The sequence below is a fragment of the Lactuca saligna genome, chromosome 9, assembly GCF_052625555.1.
Source record: "Lactuca saligna cultivar CGN05327 chromosome 9, ASM5262555v1, whole genome shotgun sequence".
NCBI classification, from domain to species: domain Eukaryota; kingdom Viridiplantae; phylum Streptophyta; class Magnoliopsida; order Asterales; family Asteraceae; genus Lactuca; species Lactuca saligna.
In genome coordinates this window covers 77,865,684-77,879,427 of record NC_136425.1, presented here as the reverse complement: position 1 = coordinate 77,879,427, position 13,744 = coordinate 77,865,684, and the positions used below count along the sequence as shown (strand labels likewise).

The 13,744-nt window shown below is 40.5% G+C and overlaps 1 non-coding gene across 1 annotated transcript; it reads left to right on the top strand.

Annotated features, from left to right (window-relative positions):
- The first annotated feature begins 13,073 nt into the window (after positions 1-13,073).
- On the top strand, positions 13,074-13,180 carry LOC145019033 (small nucleolar RNA R71). The gene has a single exon (XR_013667353.1). It is a non-coding gene; the product is annotated as a small nucleolar RNA R71 (small nucleolar RNA).
- Positions 13,181-13,744: the final 564 nt, after the last annotated feature.

The window sequence follows — 13,744 nt, the reverse complement described above, 5'->3', positions numbered from 1 at the left end:
ACTCAAGCCCTATTGGCAAGGCAAGGTCTAGGTGTGATCACATCTTGGAGATGTAGTCACATATTGACAAGCCGGGAGAGATGGGTGTCAAAGTCTTGAGAAAGTTGGTGGTTCAACTACTTTCTAAGTCACATAGTGAGTTCTTTTGGAACACATATGAAACAGACTATGACAAGACCCTTAATGATCTTATCTATTTGCTAAGATCAACTTCCTAAAACTTTATGGACATTGACAATGAAGACATCGTATATCAAGTAAAGCTCTCTCTTCCCAGTGGAAAGGGATCGGCCATAGTCAACTCGGTTGACCAAATGGTAAAGAGAAAGGCCAAGTCTGAGATAGTCCCATGTACCATTATCAAAGGGTCCATATGTTTATATTGCCAAAGAAAGGGGCATTAGTTGAAAAGTTGCCAAATTTACCTAAGGATGTTAAAGTCAATAAGTTTGACTCTACTTCAGGTAAAGTCCACTATCTAACTCTGTTAAGTTTCTATTCTGAGATTCTTGATACATGATGTGACTGGGTCACATGGTGATGTTTTAAGAATCAAAGAAAAGTGAAGAAACTTAACGAAAGAATATGCTGAATCTGATCGCGTAGATGGATTTCTATCGCGTAGTTTGAAGATCGGATTCTTGAGCTACTTCTTAGGAGTTATGAAATATTGCTTAGGAATAGATAACAACAAATTTTCATATGGATTGTAAGGATAAGTTTTTCCGCAAAGTTTTAAAATAAAAGAAAATTCTTGATTTTATTTATTTTAAAATATCCTTACAATGGCATTTGAGGAAAAATTGTTGCTTATATGATTCCATTAATAGCAAGAGTGGAAATATGAAATTGATTCTTTCATTTGTGGTAATGTCTAGATTTACCAAATAAGGAAAGATTCTCATCACCCAAGTTTCAATTGGACCGGAACTTGGAATCATGCAAGTTGTATAGCATGATGAATGAGAACTTTCAAGTATTGGAAAATTAAGACTTATTACTTGTTCACATGGATGTGTGAGTCAAGTGAAGGACTAAGGGATCGAGTACACATTCTTGTGCACTGGTCAAGTCCACCACAAAAGATTGAAAAAACTATTCGTCATAGTTTACAAAAGCTCAGTAAATATGATTATACTTACAAGCTTAAGTGTAACTCTGAGACATTGGAAAAGGTTCCAATGTAAGGCAGAGCGAATAAGAAGAATCAACTTAGGCAGAAAGATAAAAGTTTCTCAAATATGGAAAGATGGGAGAGTACTTTAGTATCAGTTTTGTGATCATCTTAATGATTTAGAAACCATAGCACAATTAGTTCTCTAAGGAAATCTTAGTGCATTCTTATGACTAAGAAGAGGGATCTTGAATTGTTGAAATGGTTAAATCAAGAAGATGAGTCATACTTCGTTCTAATACAAGTATTAGAGTCATACTCCAAGATTGTCATTTGAGTGACATGTCTTAAAGAAGGTTTAAAACACTTGTCAAATATTTATACTCTTGTACATTTGAAATTGGTAAGTTGTGATGTTTTGGATAAAACAAAGACCAACTTAGGCTAATTGTGTGAAGTGTTTGTCTTGATTAGAATCCTCACTATCTCTTGAATATCTGACAAGAGAGTCTTATAGGTCAAGAGGACAGTGGGAGTCTTAAAGGTCTTGAAAGTCTCAAGAACTAATCAAGAATAGAACCTTAAGTTCTTCACTAGCACACGACTTGCGGTTTATAACCTATCGTGTTGACATATTCTGTGCCCATTCCAGTTAAAGTTGGCTTTGCATATGAGTTCTTAGAGTTCTCAATTTGTTGCACAACAACTTGGAAGCAATGGCAGGCCCTTAAGCTGCCAGGTGGCAAGAAGTTAAGATTGAGTTTAGTCCATATGAGATTGGATTTGTCATTACCCTTGTTCTATGACTAAGGTTTTGACAATTCACATGGATAAGAACACAACCACCATTAAATCTAAGTATCATAAGGTTTCATGAAAATGATGGTGAGGAAACACTTTCACTAAGTAGATTTTAGCTAGATAGCAATTGTGATGTTTGCATTCTCAAAGTCGTTAGTGGAGCGTGTGTGGTTTACCGGCACACTAACCTGGACTTGTGAGAATTGGCAAAAAGGTCTAACCATTATGATTACGGCATCCCTCTTCATAATTGTTTAGACACACAAGTGCGCTATCTAAGGGAAGGTGTATGATTTTGATAAAGTTTTATCAAAACAATCTAGTATCAGAAATCTGAACTTTGGTAAGAAAGTCAGCTGATTTCTGAGTACATGTCAAAGCTAGTGGGAGCATAAGTGTTATACTAATAATCATCATGTTAGTGGGAGCATGATAATTATGATAAGTATTGCAAGTCAGCAATGTTAATTATAGAAAACAAAAGTTTCAACTGGGAAAGAGTTGTTTTGCTATAATTAAGGGAGAGGAAATTATACTTCATCTCAAATCTATAAGCTTAGATCGTGAGATTTTAATCACTTAGTCAAGGATATATATGAATTTCATGTTGGAATGGCTCAACATAAGGAAATTCTGTATATGAGTCCATTATTTGCGTTCTAAAATTCGATTATGATTACGGCATCCCTTTTCATAATCTGAATTATGAGAACTTGGCAAATTGAAATGGAAATGTTATAGCAAAAGACTGGTTTAGTCTTTATGTGAGACATCATGAATCGTGTCCCATATGCTTCGGATATAGGATCGATTACATGTGCTATATTCATCCTTTCTAAAATTTTCCAAATGCCTGGGGCATTAAGAAGGGAAAAGGTTTAGAACTGGATATGACTAAAAGGATTAAACAATTGTCGTGGACAATCTAAGGTTTACCAAAGATTGGTTGCTCAAGGACAGTTGGAACATGCCCGAAGGTTTAGAACTGCTGATGCTCACACCGATCGATCATCGGTAATCTCTATCTCTAAAGGGCAGTCCAACATGCCCGAAGACTTAGTAAACCTCTTGCTAAGCGTAATGGAAACAAATGATTGGGTGGCACCCGAGTCAAATAACACCTGAACAGGGATACCGTTTACATGGAACGATCCTAACGCATATACACAGAGCACATATCAATATCATAACATCATAAAAAACTAGAGGGAAAGAATCATACCCGTCACCACATCGGGTGCGGCGCATGCCTCCTCGGCAGTCAGCTGAAATGACCGGCTCCTCACCACTAGAGCCTCGGCCTTGCCTTATCGGCCATCTGTAATCTGCAGGGTAGCTGGAGCTGGCACCTTAACCGGCGCTGATGCTGTCAACTGGGGGCAATTGCCCTTCTTGTGGCCCCTCTGGTTGCAGTGCAAACACAATAGCTCAGACGTCTGTATCACAGGTGCAGGGGCGGTACAATCCCTGCTGAAATGCCCCGTCTTGCCGCACTTATAGCAGCCCGACAATCCCAGCCTACATGCCTCCTCATGAGGCCTGTTGCATTTCTTGCAGCGGCTCGGTCCTGATTGGCCTTTCAGCCTACCATCTGGTCCCTTGGGCTTCTTCCCCGAAGTCCCTCCTGCCTGTCCAAGGTAGGGCAAGCTGAAAAACTGACATGCTCTCGAATATCAACTCAGAGCATGTCATGGTAGCGGGTCCTCATCATGTCCTCATCACCCGCATTCTGGGGCACCAACAATTCCCTCTCCCGGAACTTGGCAGTGATCTCCGCCACAGCCTCCATCGTCTGCCTCATATCCAAGAACTCCCTGGCCAGCTGCTGAAGCTTGACATCCAGTGAAAACTCTGCCCTGAACCTAGTAGCGAAGTCCGACCAGGTAATAGCCTCGATAGCCGAGGCTCCCAACGAGTCACCCATGGACTCCCACTAATCCCTAGCTCGATCTCGTAAACAGCCTACTGCAAACCTCACCTTCGACCCCTCGGGGCAGAAGCTAATCATCTGTGCAGACTCAATGTCTGCAATCCATTTCCTGGCAGCTATGGGATCCTTCTCCCCGTGAAAATCCAGCGCACCACTGCCCCTGAAGTCCTTAAAGGACAGTGTGCGAGATCCCGACTGGCCAGATGCCATGTCACTCCTGAATGCTCGAAGGCGATCCTCCATCAACTCCACTATCCCTTCCTTGATTGACCCGAAGATAATGGGGGTTGACTCAAGGATGCCCCTGGTGATCTATGACGCGATGAAATCGCGTAGCCCCTCATCCACTGGCTCGGAACCTGATCCCGAACCCGATCCTTCTCCTGAACTGCCAACTGCTGGTATAGGGTGCAATACCACCATTCTGAAACACAACATAATAAACGTCAGGAACACTGATATATCTCAAGGAATCACTAGTACCACAAGTTTCCTGGTCTCATCTCAGCTTTCCTTGATTCGAGTACGGATCCTCTACTTCCAGTAGTACGGGCCCATATTACCTTCCACATCTATCCGTACATTCCTCAAGTACTGCCTTGACTCCACCAAGTCACTATTACTGCTAATAATTTCTGCTACTCCCATCCTGGGCTTACCCTAGGAAATCATCTGACTATACCCGATCCAGTCCTCAGCTGCTGAAAGCCTCCTTGTGATGCCAATTAGCCATCATCTGTATACCATCACATGCAGCAAGGCTCAGATAATCCTTCAAGTAAAATACTCGTCCCTACAACGGTTAGACTCAGACAAGAGTTGCGCAATAGGGCCAAGTCTAGCACTCTGAGATTATTCAACCCTGTTCGCATGTGACGTGATGCATTCCCCTAATGGATAACTCCCATCACTTAGATTCCCACAAAGCACAAAGCAAGCAACATTAAGACATAGGAGACTACTCAAGCAATGCCATCCTCATAATGGGAAACTGACTAGCATACAATGTTAAGCTCATGCTATCAGACATAACCTAAACAGGCTATCCTACTACTATCTACTCAATCCTAGCATGTAATTTTCATATACTGAAGCACATAAAGCAGGCACATAATGTTGGATTAGTGTCTAAGTCCATAACTATTTTGGTATGTACTTGACCCGATGGTGCATGGTCCTTTTAAGTTGCCTTCACCAAAGCAACTTGATTGGAGAAATAAATAGAGAGAGAGAGAGGTTATTATGATTTATTAATATGTTATAAGAATAATATATTAAAGGAGAAATCATATTTGTTTAATTAATATTGGTCAATAATTAATTAGGAATTAATTTTGTGATCAAGTGTAATTAATTAAACTAGAGGGGATGAATTGTAATTATGTGATAGTTACAAAATAAGGTAAGGATTATCTTAAATATAGGGTGAGCGAATTTGAGGTGATAAGGCCTTAGAATTCGACTATGATAAGGATTCAAGGATTATCTTATGGGTTGCTTGGTGGATAAGCAACTAGATAAGGATAATGACTGAAACCCTATCTCTACACCTATATAAAGACCCTAAGGCTCATGAATTCGTGTATCCCTTCCCAAGAGGTCCTAGAGACGAATTCTTATACCTCTCCTCTCTCCTTATACCTTCTCCATTTGCTATTGGTGTTTGTAAGCCATTAGAGGAGTGACACTTGTGACTCTAAGCCTTCCAAAGTCAATTCAAGGAGGAATTAGGATTGTTATTGCTATATAACAATCAAGGTATGTTCTTAAACCCATTCATATGTTAATATCGATTTCATATACTAGAATTAGGGTTTATAGTCTTGGATTCAAAGCATGTACAATAGAGAAACCTAGATCCAAGCATTAGGGTTTGTATGAGCACATAGGATGTCTTATGGCTAAAAACCCATCACATAAGGCATCACTCCTAGATCCTTAGTCCTATTCTAGTATGTTGTTCTACTGGAACTGATAAACATATGTAAACTTGTATGGTTACATTGGGGAATACTTACTTGAGCTCGGTCGGTCGCGCACATCACACACTTTGTTCCTTCTTAAAACTCGTTACCTAACCTTTTAGAAAACATTCTTCTTTTTCAAAATCTTTTAATCCCTTTATTTGAGTTCAAACACCCCCGAAGGTGTGTCCGAATCCCTCAAACCAGGGCTCTGATACTGATATGCACGAAAGTACCCACTAATTTTAATATTTATAACCTAACAAACTAAGACTAACTATGCACTTATAGGCAGTGTACCTAGTCAGATTACAGTATAGCTTAGGTAAGTCGGGTGTCGATCACAGGGAACGGTGTTACTAATTAACCTAATTACTAATAAATTAACCTAATTTATTAACAAATTTAATAAGGGGGTTTTATCTGATTTTGCAAGATCAAATGAACTTAATCAAATTAATAAGAAAAACACACTCTTGCTTAGTTGAATCCACTTCTTCCTTATGGCTAGCTAATGATTATGGGTTATTAAGTTGGGTTTTAGTTATATTAGTAATTTAGTTCTATCTTACCAATAAGTAACTAATTCATGTTAAACCATGTATGTTCACACATAATTAAACACAGAACTAATTATGAATGTGAATATGCTATGTAAGATTTGTTGTATAAACGCAATTATGGTCACAATTTACGTTCTCTAGCACAGCTAAGATTTATTTAGCCTAATTACTAACTAAGATTGGTCAATCCTAGCTCTAACAATTTAATGTTCACTAAATTATTAGGTAAACAAGTTCATGTAGTTTCATAGTCACTAAGCTACACAGAACATGCAATCTAGCAATTAGATAAGCAAATAATAACATGCTAGGTTATACAAATCAAACACAAACAACTCTTACCAACTCAAATTAATCCATAAACATATAACTATTCATAAGTTCAAAGCTTCATCTAGCTAAGCAAAAGTAGCTAGATTTAGCTGCTCATCATAGTAATTAAACTAGCACAGCTAAAACTAATGAAAAACATGTTTATAATCAACTAAATATAAAACTTTACTTCTTTTGGTGTTGAAATCCCTCTTTCAGGACCTTTCTTCTCTTCTGAAACGTCTCCTGGAACTCCTTTTCTTCTGCCAAAAGTCCCTTTATTCGTAATAATAGGAGAACTTATATAATCCTCAAAAACCTGCGCCACGTCGTGGCCATATGCGCCACGTCGTGGGCTTCAAGTAAAACGTATCCTTCAAGGAAATCCTCCGCGTTGCGATGTTTATCTACTGGAACACCCATGCCACGTCGTAGGATGCACCGCCACGTCGTGAATTAAGCTCTTATTATGAAATTATTATTTTCTTGTCTTCCAAGCCTCCCATGTTCCCCATTTTGTCACCTCTGGTCCCTCTCTTCGAAAATCCTTTGTATTGATTGAAAATAACAATTTAAACTCATAAATATCACTATTATGCACATATTATCAATTTATTAATAAAAATGTACTTAAATACTGCCTAAAAATAAGTATAAATATGGCAATATCAAAATACCCCACACTTAAGCTTTGCTTGCCCTCAAGCAAATTTACACTTAATTCTTAATTACTAACACTACACAGAACAATCCAACTCTAGTTCAGCCATTATGCCAAGACCTCAACACATGCATTTGTGTCTAAAATTTTCCTAAGTACCCCCCCCCCCATACTTTAAATACTCACAATCTTCATAAACACTTGCCCACTTTTTCCGAACAATGCTCATTTTATGCAACCCTCCGAATCCATCCTCAGAAAACCTCATAACCTCAAGGTATTTTTAGTTGAGCAACCTAAGCATACATAATTTAGAATTACAATTTTCCGATACCACTATGGAGCTTTCTTTGAATGCTTCACTTTCTGAACATTTTGATCTTCGATTTCTTTGAATTCAACACCTTATTTGAATTGATTTCTGGTATCTTCAACTTTTTGGATTTCTTCAGAATTTTGATCTTTTGATCTTCACTTTATTTGCTCCAAAATTCTTCAAACTTTTTCGTAATTCTCTCTCTTCTTTTTTTTTACATGTACCTCTCTTTTTTCGCTCAAAACCTACATGCTTAAGCAGAGGCGCTCAACCTCAACCTTTATTGGTTAATGATAATAATTTTCCTGGATACATTTCAGGTTTAGGCTGCTAAACATATTGCATCCTTCAAACCGAGCGGGGTTATGTTTTTGTTCCATGATTTCACTAAAATAAGGGAAGCCACAAATGCACTATAACGTATATTGGCTTAACTAAACATTTGAACTTTCACCGGATCATCCCACATAATACTAGCAATTATAGCTCAAATTATTATTACTAGATTCAATTAATAAAAATTTGAATTTTCAAAATTTCCTAGCAATTTACTTTTTCTACCCCTACCCCACACTTATTTCATACAATGCCCTCATTGTATGTATAAAAACAAATCAAAATTAAAGAAAAGGGAGAAAAAGGAACAGACTCCCCTGGAATAGCGGCATGAGCATCTCGAAAAGTGTGGAAAATGCGGAATTGGACTTCCAAAAATAGAAACTCGGTGTAGAACTGGTTGAATATGTAAATAAACCACGAACAGGACTCGAACTTCAATTCGTCAAAGTGGGTATTGGTAATGAAAAATATGGCAATGATAAACTGGATCACATCGTGGCATATATCTGGACACGTCGTGATTCGGGTGTAAACTACGAACACCAAAATGCTGAACTACTACAAACTGCAAGCGTGCCACGACGTGGCATAAGGAATTCACATCGTGGAACTAAGCATCAGTAGAAAATGACTTATTGGCGTTATTTACTCTAGCAGCGTTGACCAATGCTAACTGGTGTCCGACACTTCTATGCAAATATATGTCCCAACTAGAACCTCTCTCCTAATATACCCCATACTTATCTTGAATTGTGGGCTCGGACTCACAACTCTAAGCCTCCTTGACTAGACAAACACGACTTGAAAGATAACCGGCTATGCTCCTTAGAATTCCAACGCTAATCTGAAAAGGTAGAACAGCCCAAAAGAAACAAAAAGTAACATCATAGTTTTAATAAGGTTTTACATCACACACCAAAGTCAAACAAAAAAAACTACTAAATAAAATAAAATCAATCATCATCTTGATCTTGTGCTCCACTTTGCCCTGCCTCATCATTTTGCGGATGCCATAACTCCTCCCATGTCGGAAAATAGGGATACTGTGGTGGCATAGCAGGTGGTCGGGTCACACCCAAATGTGAATAAATACCCTCGGTAAGCTGGGTATGGTAAATGGCATGACCCCATAGATTATCCAAATATGTTCCAACCCGACTCTGAAAAGGGTCGGTGGGCACTCCCTGCACATACTGCGAAGCAGCACGCTCTCGCTCGACCTCGCCTCTAGCCCGCACATTTCGACGCCTCAGCCTAACGGGTGGTTGCTATCCCGGCTGCCCCTCCTCTTCCTCGTCATCTATTGGTGGTATCATAAAACGACCCCCGATATTCACCACTGCTCGCATCACGCCCAAGACTTGAATGGTCAAGTCGGTATCCGGGAATCGAGTAAGATTCCTCACAAAGTCATGGGTCAAAATATGATATGACCTAGCCAGGCGAGTAACCAAATGCCCCCCAGTAATCGGGCTTCCAGGCCTAGAATTGGCCGCTTTCTTCCCCATAAACCTTGCCAACATATAAGGCAAATCACAGCAAACCCCCGGGGTAATAAGAGTCCATAAATAAAATAGATTCTGGATGGGGACCTTGTCACCATGATGCTTGTGATTGATTGAAAACGTGATGAGGCGGTGCAAAAATCGGAAAACAGGATTCCAAATTTGTGACTCACTCGAGTCACGAGTGTTGTATTCATGGTTAGAAATGCCCCGCCAAAACTGCACATCCAAGATACCCGGAGTAAAATTCCGCACACATCCAAGCAAGAAAGGGATAAAAAACGGAGATTGCGTCTCCACTTCCGTATAGAGCCCCATACGCCAAGAAAATTCCCGAAGGCTACACTCACGATATACACCACCCAAACGAAAAACAAGTGCTCTATTGTAGGTGGCATCAAGGGTGCGTTCTTCGAAACATACGGTAGAGAAAAATTATACCGATAATTCCCGGTACACGGGTTCTTGAATGGTGAATAAATTCCTCCACCCGTGACAAGTAAACGAAAATTGATCTCCAACATAAGTCTTTGACCAATAACGTCCCAGCTCCGCTACCATGCCCACTCCACCTAGCCATCCCCAATCAATAATCGGGGCTATTGCAAACTCCCTATTATATAACCATCCAAGCCGATTCTCGTAGGTTGTTAGCAACGGTCGGGGAATGTTTTGAGGAAACTGGTATAAAGGATGTATGCTTGCGACATCTATCGGGTCTTCTTCCTGCGGAACAGCTCGTCGTGGTCCCATTTCTACAATCAGAACAAACCAAAACAGCAAACAACCAACACATTAAACAGTTTAAATAATTTGACAGAAGTCACGACGTGGCCAGGCTGCGCCACGTCGTGGGTCGCGTCGTTCACAGCGTGTTGATCGATCTAATTGCATGCGATTTCTACTAAAATCAATGGTTGGGGTTTGTTCCTATGACCATTAAAGGTATACTTAATCTAAAATCAACCATTAGATTCAACCAATTTCGTGAATCATACAAACCCTAACCATGAAAACTTGAAATTAGAAGAATTACTACAGAATAATAAAGAAATCACGTACCAAATAGATTAATTGGCAAGATCTTGCAAGGAAATTAGAAGTAGAAACGAAATTACCTGTGGGGTTACAATGTTTCCGTTCGTGCGGCAGCCTCACAAGTGGGAATGAGAATTATCAGTCAAAGGGTTTTAAACAATTGGTCCCCCCTGATTTTTAACGGCCACGACGTGGCGGGTGATGCCCACGTCGTGGACCTTAAATTGTTGTTTTCTCAATCGCGCATTCCCTTTTTCCCACGACGTGGCTGGGCTATGCCCACGTCGTGGAGACTGCCAGATGCAAAAGTCTCAATAATGTTTATCATATTAATTAATTATTTTGCATATCAATCATTATTTAAAGTTCCCTACAGCTAATTTTCTACTAGTTACCGGTTTTTTTTAGATGATGAATCGATGTCTTTCCTACTTAAAAAGAAAAGAAAGAAAATTTTAAAAAGAAAATGCAAACCAAACTCAGGTTGCCTCCCGAGAAGCGCTTCTTTTTCTTGGAGTCTTGAGCTGGACTCCGTGCCTTCTACGTTGAATCTTCGGAAGAGTCCTCCACCAAGATCTTTTGTTCCTTGAACCGCCTTTTGTAAGCTTGAACTCTCCTTTTGTACACCTTCTTTGAATTCTCCTTTTTAGCTTTTCCCTTTTCTTCAAGCTTGCGTTTTGTGCCCGTGGTTTCCTCCTTGTACGTTATGTCATTCTCTTATGCTTTCACCACCGGCTTTGTTACTCTTGAAGTGACCTCCTCTTCATCACTTGTTATTTCCTTATCCTCTTTGCTTACCCAAGAAGGCGGGCTCTTGTAGGCTATGACTTCAATCCAATATGGAACAGATGCCTTCGGTTTTGTCATTTTGACTTGATGAACTAGTTTTATCTCTTCTTCCATAAGCTTTTCCAGTTCTTCTAGTTCATTCTCTTCATTAATTGTGAACACCTCTTCTTTATTTTCTTGAAAGTCATCCTTTATCCCAAAGACTTCTTGTTCATCTCCAACCCTCAAAGTTAGCTTCGACTCGCGGATATCAATAAGGGCACCAGCAGTGTTGAGCAATGGCCGTCCTAGGATTATCGGAACATCTGGATCTTCTTTCATGTCCATGACTACAAAGTCTATTGGAAAAATAAATTTTCCAATTCTCACCAAAATATCCTCCACTATGCCTCGGGGTTGTCTCACCGAACGGTTCGCCATGTGAATCTTCATTTTTGTAGCCTTCATCTTCTAAATCTCCAATTTTTGATAAAATGAAAAAGGCATTAGATTAATGCTAGCTCCGGAATCGGCTAAAGCATTAACCTTCATTTTATTCCCAAACTCGCATGGAAGAGTGAGGCGTCCAGGATCCCCCATCTTTTCTGGTGTTTGTCCCAAAACAACTTTTGAAGTTTGTTCACTCAGAATCACTGTAGACTGCTTCTTTAATTGCCTTCGCGTATCTATCAAGTCTTGCAGTAATTTCTGGTTTTCGGAAGCTTTGGATAAGGATTCAACAAATGGAGTATTAATTGGGATCCCTTTCACATGCTTCACAAACTCTAAATGTTCCTTCTCCAGTCGACTAAGTGCTGTGCGGGTGGGAAATGGCATAGGTGGATGATAAGCTGGAATAGGTGCAAAGGGTTTTTGCTCTGACTTGCACCACATCGTGGCGAGAGGAGTGTCACATCGTGGGTCGCCTGGTTCAGCACTTTCTCCATTGTCGATCCTTAATTTCTTGGGCTGCTGCGGTTCTTCTTCCAACGCCTCCAGGAACTCAGATATTGTATCTTCTTCAGTATTGATGGCCATTACGTGAGATTGGGCTTGTACTTCGGGACTCTTCGGGGAAAAATTTTCATGAACTAAAGTTGCTAGTTGACCAAATTGTACTTCAAGGTTATGGATGGAGGCTTGTTGGTTCTTGATCAATGTTTGTTGTTCCATGATAGCGGAATCCGTGGCCTCGTGTCGCTTTTCCTATGCTTCCATAAATTTCATTAAAATGGTCTCTAGGTCGGGTTTCTTCTCGGCTGGTGGCTGCTCCTTTTGATAGAGGCCTCGACCTGTCTGCCTATACTTCTCTTCTTTTTGCTTCCTAAATTCTTCATATGGCAGCCACTCCTTCTTCGGTTTCCTCCAGTCCTCTTCAAACTTATCCCCATTAGAGTAGCACACTTGAGCTTTTCTGTTCCCAAATTCATCCACGTTGCAGTCCTTGGTCAAGTGTGGACCATTGCATCGCTCGCACCCCACTCTTATAGCGTGTATCGACTGGTCCATTTGTGTTATCCTGCGATCCATGTTATTCAGCATGGCCATGACAGCTGCAATTTCTTCAGTTTGGGCTCCTCCACCGCCTTTGCTTCCATCCTGCCTCGGGTTATGGTATTCGCGGGAGTGTTTCGCGAATTCTTCAATTAGCTCCTTGACCTCCCTTGGATTTTTCCTTGTCAACGGTCCTTGAGAATCAAGGAGTTGTCTTGTCATCACATTGACCCCATCATAAAAGATTGACATCTCTTGCTGCACATTTAGGTCATGTTGCGAGCAGTTTCTGAGTAAGCCCTTGTACCGCTCCCATGCTTCGTACAGTGACTCCCCCGGCTGTTGCTCAAAGTTGGCTATTGCCTTCTTGAGTTTGGCTATCTTGGATGGCGGGCAAAACTAGTCTAGGAATTGCTCACGCAATTGAGCCCAAGTGGTGATTGTACCCGGTGGGAGTGCTTTTAACCATTCCTTATCAGTTCCTTTGAAAGTAACGGGCAGCATCCTAAGCAGGACGGTGTTCCTGTTGACATTTGGTACATTGAAGTAATCAGCAATGTCATTGACTTCATCTAGATGCTTAAAAGCATCCTCATGGTCTTTCCCGAAAAATGGGATGTCCTTCAACGCAGTCAATATGTGTCCCTTCAGCTCGAATGTGGCATTGGCAGGTATTGCGGGTTGGACTAATCCGGGACCCACATCTTCGCGGATCCGCTTCTTGTAAGCTCCCATGGACATTTCTTCAATATTTGCCATCTCGTTCCTTGGCTCGTTCTCGGGTTTACTCGTGTGTTCTTCAAATTCTGGCTCGGTGTCGCTTTCGTACTCGGTTTGCACGGGTGAATGATCCAAATGCTCAAGATTGCTCTCGTGCTTCGTTGAGGAACTTGACTCTCCTGTCTTCTTTCTTGACTTCCTAGAGAAGGCTGACTTCAA